Source organism: Salminus brasiliensis, chromosome 5 (genome assembly GCF_030463535.1).
Source record: "Salminus brasiliensis chromosome 5, fSalBra1.hap2, whole genome shotgun sequence".
Taxonomy (NCBI): Eukaryota; Metazoa; Chordata; class Actinopteri; order Characiformes; family Bryconidae; genus Salminus; species Salminus brasiliensis.
The window spans coordinates 45,494,270-45,501,053 of NC_132882.1; the positions used below are offsets into that span (position 1 = coordinate 45,494,270).

A 6,784-nucleotide genomic window follows, 5' to 3' on the forward strand; every position below is an offset into this window, starting at 1 on the left:
TCTCTCTCTCTCTCTCTCTTCCTCCTCTGAAGGGGATTTTTGATGTGCTCATGTGTTGTTAGTTGAGTCTGATCCAGAATGCTGTGTAAATGAACTCTTTCACCCAGAGCCGTCTTAAGTCAGCGTGTGTGTGTGTGTTAGTGTGTGTGTTTTAGTGTGTGTTAGTGTGTGTGTGACTCACTGAGAGGCAGCCAGCCTTTCGTCTGGATGCTGAAACAGTGTGTGTGTGCTCTTCATTAACTCACACAGAGCAGCGTTTCACAACCTCAGTCGTGATCTGATCTGGGGTGCAAAATAAAACACGGTGGAGAAAACACCTGAAACCGAGAGGCAGGAAGTGCTGGGAGGAAAAGAGGAAATGCAAATACAGAAATGACAAATGACATGAGAGGAAGATGAGGAAGATGAGGAAGAGAGACTGAGAGAGAGAGTTCCATTACCATAGTATCGAAAGAAAAGGCCATAAGCCCAGTACCACACCACCGTGTGTAACATAGAGTTAGTATCGTACTCTAGTACCAAAAGTAATACCCAAGAATAAGCACTTATCATAGTAATGGTGCTAAAATGATTACCATGCTACATTACCAAGACGTACCACATTATAGTACCAATTATGAGTTATCATCATGCTATCATCAGTACTAAAAACAGCATAGAAGTACCATACTATAGTCCCAAAATGCCAGTTATTACCACAACAAAGTACCAAAAATGGCATAGTACCACACTATAGTACCATAAAAAATATAGTATAAAAATACCATGGAGTTTTTACCATAACAAAGCACAAAACATGCCAGAATTATTACCTTAACAAAGTACCAAAAATGGCATAGAAGTACCATACTACATAGTACCACAGACGACATAGAGGTACTATACTATAGAACCACAAATGCCATAGCAGTACAAGACTATAGTACCAAAATGGCATAGCAGTACTATTTTATGGTAACACAAATGCCATATAGTTAATACCATACCAAAGTATCATAAATGGCATAGAAGTACCATTCTATAGTACCAAAATGGCATAGAGGTATTATGCTATAGTACCACAAATTACCATAACAAAGTACCAAAAATGGCACAGAAGTACCAAACTATAGTGCCATGAATACCATAGAAGTTCAATACTATAGTATACTATAGTACCATACAATAGTACCAGAAATGTACTATATATTAACATATTATTATTATTATTATTATTATTAAGTACCACAAATACCATAGAAGTACAATACTATAGTATCAAACTGGCATAGAGGTACTATATATGGTAATACAAATGTCATTTAGTTATTACCATACCAAAGTACCATAAATGGCCCAGAAGTACTATATTATAGTACCTAAAATGGCATAGAGGTACCAAACTATAGTGCCATGAATAACATAGAAGTTCAATACTGTAGTATACTATAGTACCATACAATAGTACCAGAAATGTACTATATATTAACATATTATTATTATTTTAAGTACCACAAATACCATAGAAGTACAATACTATAGTATCAAACTGGCAAAGAGGTACTATATTATGGTAATATAAATGTCATCTAGTTATTACCATACCAAAGTACCATAAATGGCCCAGAAGTACTATATTATAGTACCTAAAATGGCATAAAGGTACCATACTATAGTACCACGAATGCCACAAATGAGTTATTAACATATCACAGTACCAAAATAGCATAGAATAAGTACCATACCAAAGTACCAAAAACGGCATAGAAGTACCATACAATAGTACCAGAAATGTACTACATTACCATATCATTACCATACAAAAGTATCAAACATAGCACAGAATAAGTACTATACAATACAACTGTCTTCAAGAACCATGCCATAGTACCAACTGTCATGCTTAGTACCACAGTACCAGTGCCACCAGTTCTCCAGTGTTCTCCCCAGTGTTCCTGTCTCGTACTCAGTGGTCCTGCAGTTACACTGTTGAGCATGTTGAACAGTTACTCTGCTCTCTGTGGTTTGGCAGTATTGTACTTGTTGGTGTGAGAAGAAAAGCAGTCTGCTATTCCCAGGCTCTCACCTTCAGTTTACACACAGCCCCTCATTTCACTGTTCTCTTTCGGCCAGAACGGGTCAGTAAGAGTTTAGGCCCAGCAGCCGTGTAGCCCATCACTCCGCACTCATTCTTCCAGACCGCGCTCAACTCTTCCTCCGTTTTCCCTCGGAGAGGTCCGTCTGCGCGCCGGCTCTCCCTGTCGCGTGTGGACAAGTCAGGCCGTGTTCCTGCCGTGACCTGTGAGCTGAGGTCAGCCGTGCCGTATGGACTGGGTCCGTAATGTGACGTCAGGGGACTTTATTATGCAGGGTTGAGCAATAAATGAGGGGTGAGCGTTTCTCCAGCGCACTGCTTTCACACCAACGCGTAAACATTCATTAATGTAATCAAAGCAGAATATTTATACATCATTAAAGGAATAATCTGGCAAGAAAAACACATTCCCCCCCGTTACCCCGAGTACCGACATTCAGCCAAGTCATTTAGCTTCTTTAGTTTTACACTGGAGCTACGAGGCTAATTTAGCTTGTTTGAGAAGCTATTTCGTCTCAAGTTAGCATGGTTAGCTAATTAGTATGTCAATTAGTACCTTATAAGATTAGTACCTAATAACAATTAGTACCTATTAACGAACACAACCCATTCACCCAAAACTGTTTGAATCAGTACCCTGTCAGACCTAGCGGGGGCGCTGGTACTTTAATGAGTACAACAATAAATCCAGGCTGAGAAGAAACACATGCTGTAAAAGCTAATGGATACCAGTGAAACCCTGGATACCACAGAAAACAGTATACCACAGTAACACTGGATACCATAAAAACCCTGAATACCACAGAAACACTGAATACAGCAGAGATACCACAGAAACCCTGGACACCACATACCTTGGATACTACTGAAACACAGGATACCACCAAAACACTGGATACCAGAGATGCAGAGATGCCTTAGTATCACAGATACCACAGAAACCCTGGATACCATAGAAACACAGGATACCACCAAAACACTGGATACCACATAAACCCTGGATACCACTAAAACACAGGATACCACATAAACCCTGGATACCACTAAAACACTGGATACCACAGAAACCCTGGATACCACAGAAACCCTGGATACCATAGAAACACAGGATACCACCAAAACACTGGATACCACATAAACCCTGGATACCACTAAAACACTGGATACCACTATAACACTGGATACCACAGAAACCCTGGATACTACTGAAACCCTGGACACTACTGAAACACTGCATACCTCAGAAACCCTGGATACCACTAAAACCCTGGATACCACTAAAACACTGGATACCACTATAACACTGGATACCACAGAAACCCTGGATACTACTGAAACCCTGGACACTACTGAAACACTGCATACCTCAGAAACCCTGGATACCACTAAAACACAGGATACCACATAAACCCTGGATACCACAGAAACCCTGGATACCACTAAAACACAGGATACCACATAAACCCTGGATACCACAGAAACCCTGGATACCACTAAAACACAGGATACCACATAAACCCTGGATACCACAGAAACCCTGGATACCACTAAAACACTGGATACCACTATAACACTGGATACCACAGAAACCCTGGACACTACTGAAACACTGCATACCTCAGAAACCCTAGATACCACATAAACATTGAATACAGCAGAGGTGCCACAGAAACCCTGGATGCCACAGAAACCCGGATACCATAGAAACACAGGATACCACCGAACCACTGGATACCACAAAAACCCTGGATACTACTGAAACCTGGATACCACAGAAACATTGAATACAGCAGAGATACCATAGAAACCCTGGTGAAAATGCTAAGTGTCGCCTCACCAGGAGCAGCTAGCTTATCAAACTGTGAATCTTCAGAGCTGCTGACTGTCTCAGAGCTTTACCATTTACTGAAGGTTCTGTTGGTTCTGTTGGTTGAAGAACTCTCAGGATTGGTACAGAATCCTGTTGCCTCAGTGCAGTGCTAACACCGCTACGACGGATTTGTTCGGTAAGCTTCCTTTGCTTGTTGGCTACATTAGCCTCGTAGCTCCAGGGCAAAACCAAACTGTCCTTTTAAAGTAAAACACCCCGCAGGCCAGGACTGATCCACCCAGGGACACCGGGCCAAGCTGGCGGCAGCGATATCCAAAACACATCGTGAATCCGAGAGGAAAAATGACTTACGGAGTGAAATTCTTTCAGTGAAAGGCCGCGCATTCCTGCGCCGCGCAGTACAATAGACGCACATGGAGAGGGATTTGGGGAGGTGAAAGGTGAAAACGGGGTGAAAGATATGGAAGAGATGAAGCAAGGTTTAGTAAACACAGATTAGCACAGATTTAAACCCCCCAAAATCCCTTTCAGCTCCCACAGGTGGAGGCACTGGGCCTTGACCATCATTTGGCCAGTGGAGACACCTGGTGGTGGAAGCGATGTCGGCAACTTCGCCTTTCTTACTGTGTTTTCACAAGGATGGGTCAAAAATAGTGAGAGTTAATGAGAAGCAGTTTACAGGTGGGATGTGTTTAGACATGCGGTCATTCGGTCAATTCTTATTTAAAGGACCTGCACCGACTCCACGCCCAAGAGCCTACACACTCAGGCCTAATTCCCGGTTCTGAAGTCCAGCCCGAACCCAACCTTTATTCATAGAGCAGCCAAGTAATTCTGATGTCTTCTCAGCACTGGAAGTATACACCAGTCGGCCATTACATTAAAACCACCTGCCTGACATTGTGTAGGTCCACCTTGTGCTGCTAAAACAGCCCTGAACCATCTAGACATGGACTTCAGAAGAGCTGTTCTGTGGTATCTGGATAGACCTTCAGACATCCTTAAACAGCAGAACCTTTAGGTCCAGTAAGGTGGGGCTTCCATGAGCATCAGTGAGAGTCTTGGGCCTTTTTTGGCCTACAGGTAAAGTGATGATGTTCGTATATCTGTAAACGAAATACTGCTGGTAAACCAGGCGCTTTATTATGGAATGAATCTTCGTAATATAGTTATGAGTAGACAGAAAGGTCACCATAGGTCACTCTGAGGGCTGTTCTGCTTATGCTTTCTATGGAACCTCAACTTCTTCTAGACTGAAAGCTTCTCCGTTTGTGTAAAAATGAGGAATTATTTTAAAAGCAGTGAAACCACACGAGGAAACATCTGCAGAAATCTCCACGTCATCTTCACAGAGCGTCTGCCATGAGCGGCGTAATGCCATCGGCCTGGACTTCGGAAAACAAGCTATTTTATGCAAGCCATGTTCCATCAGAATCTTACAGTTTCTATAAAAAGTCACTGAATGAAGCCTTTTCATAACACAAGAAATCAAGCTGTAATTTTGGAGAATCAGCCCTTTTTGTTTGATAGTTTTCCAGCGAAAATGTCAGGAGAAGAAGTTGTATTGTTGACACATTCAGTCATAATTTCAAGAAAACAACCTGGTATTTTGGAAAATAGGCCTTTATTCCCCACGTAGTCAGAGAAAATGTGCGAAAGTAAAATATTTTTTTAAGAAATGTTGCTGTTTTTCAAAATATTCAGTGTAATTTTAAGAAAACTAGACATTTTGATCATGTTTGGTGAGAATCTCGGAAAGTCTGCACGTTATTTTGGAAATGAAGTTGTGTTTGTTACAATAACAAGTTGTTAATTTAAAGTAGGCTACACCCCCCCCCCCCCCACACACACACACATATTTATTTATTATTAGTAGTAAACTGTAATTTCGGAAACATTAAGCTGTATTTTCGACAAAAAAACAACCCAGCAAGCAGAGAACGTTACAGAAACGCTCAGCAGTGTTTTTAAAAGGTTAAAAGGTTCACCTGTAACGTTACAGATATAATGTTCCGGGAACGTTATGGATATGTAATAAAGGTTTGCATAGAAATACAAGAAAATACAACAGAATAAAAAAAATGGATCAAACTGATCGATAATCACACTAATAATCAATATTTAATGAACGTATTATAAAACGTTACTTAAACAATTTACACTGATCATAAAAAAACTTCAATGATGAACCTGCACGTTTTAGAATACGCCTCACAAATCCACAAAGCATGTAATTCATTATCTGTGACATCACCAGAGGCGGGAGTCACTGCAGCCACGCCCACTGAGAGGCAAAAAGGCAGGTTGAGTGGTTGTGGTAGCGTTCGGTGCGAATGGCGCAAACACAAAAGCGAGGAAGAGCTTCTTCTACAGGTGGGGAAAACTGAGCCCAGTAGTTGCGAATTTAGCGACATGCTAAGTTCAAGGAAGAGGGAAAGCAAGCAAACCTGGATGAGCCGGTCTACTGAAAACCACTCGACCGGCTAGCTGACTCCGGTCTCTCAGGTATGAGGCTTTATCCTGTAAACAGGTGTGATTTGAGCCTCAGTTAGCTGGAGGGTCCGGGCTACACATCGATGTTCGTGGACCGCTGGTTCTTTGGTAATGTGGATAGGGATCGCTGTCGGGGCCAGCTGCCCTTAGCTTGAGCAGATAGTTGCTGGTTTCATTCCCGGTTTGGCTGCTTTCCTTAATAAAGGACGCTGCGGCCGTCCTGCAGAATGCTTAGCCACTCAGGCCGACAAAAAAAAAGGGGGCGTGTCCATGACGTCAATGCACAGCCTGATTTTCACAATGTTTCTATATGTGGCAGATTGGGCGTTGTAAAAGCTAACGTTCTGCTAGCTGTAGGCCAGAATGCCTTACACACACACACAAAC

General features: G+C 42.0%; 1 protein-coding gene across 1 annotated transcript in view; it reads right to left on the reverse strand.

The window, feature by feature from the left end:
• Window positions 1-5,763: 5,763 nt before the first annotated feature.
• LOC140555776 (angiogenin) overlaps window positions 5,764-6,784 on the reverse strand; it is a 3,543-nt gene continuing 2,522 nt past the window's right edge. Inside the window, exon 2 of the mRNA XM_072679089.1 lies at window positions 5,764-6,784. This exon is cut by the window's right edge and continues 673 nt beyond it. The gene's annotated coding sequence lies outside the window, so the exon portion shown is untranslated.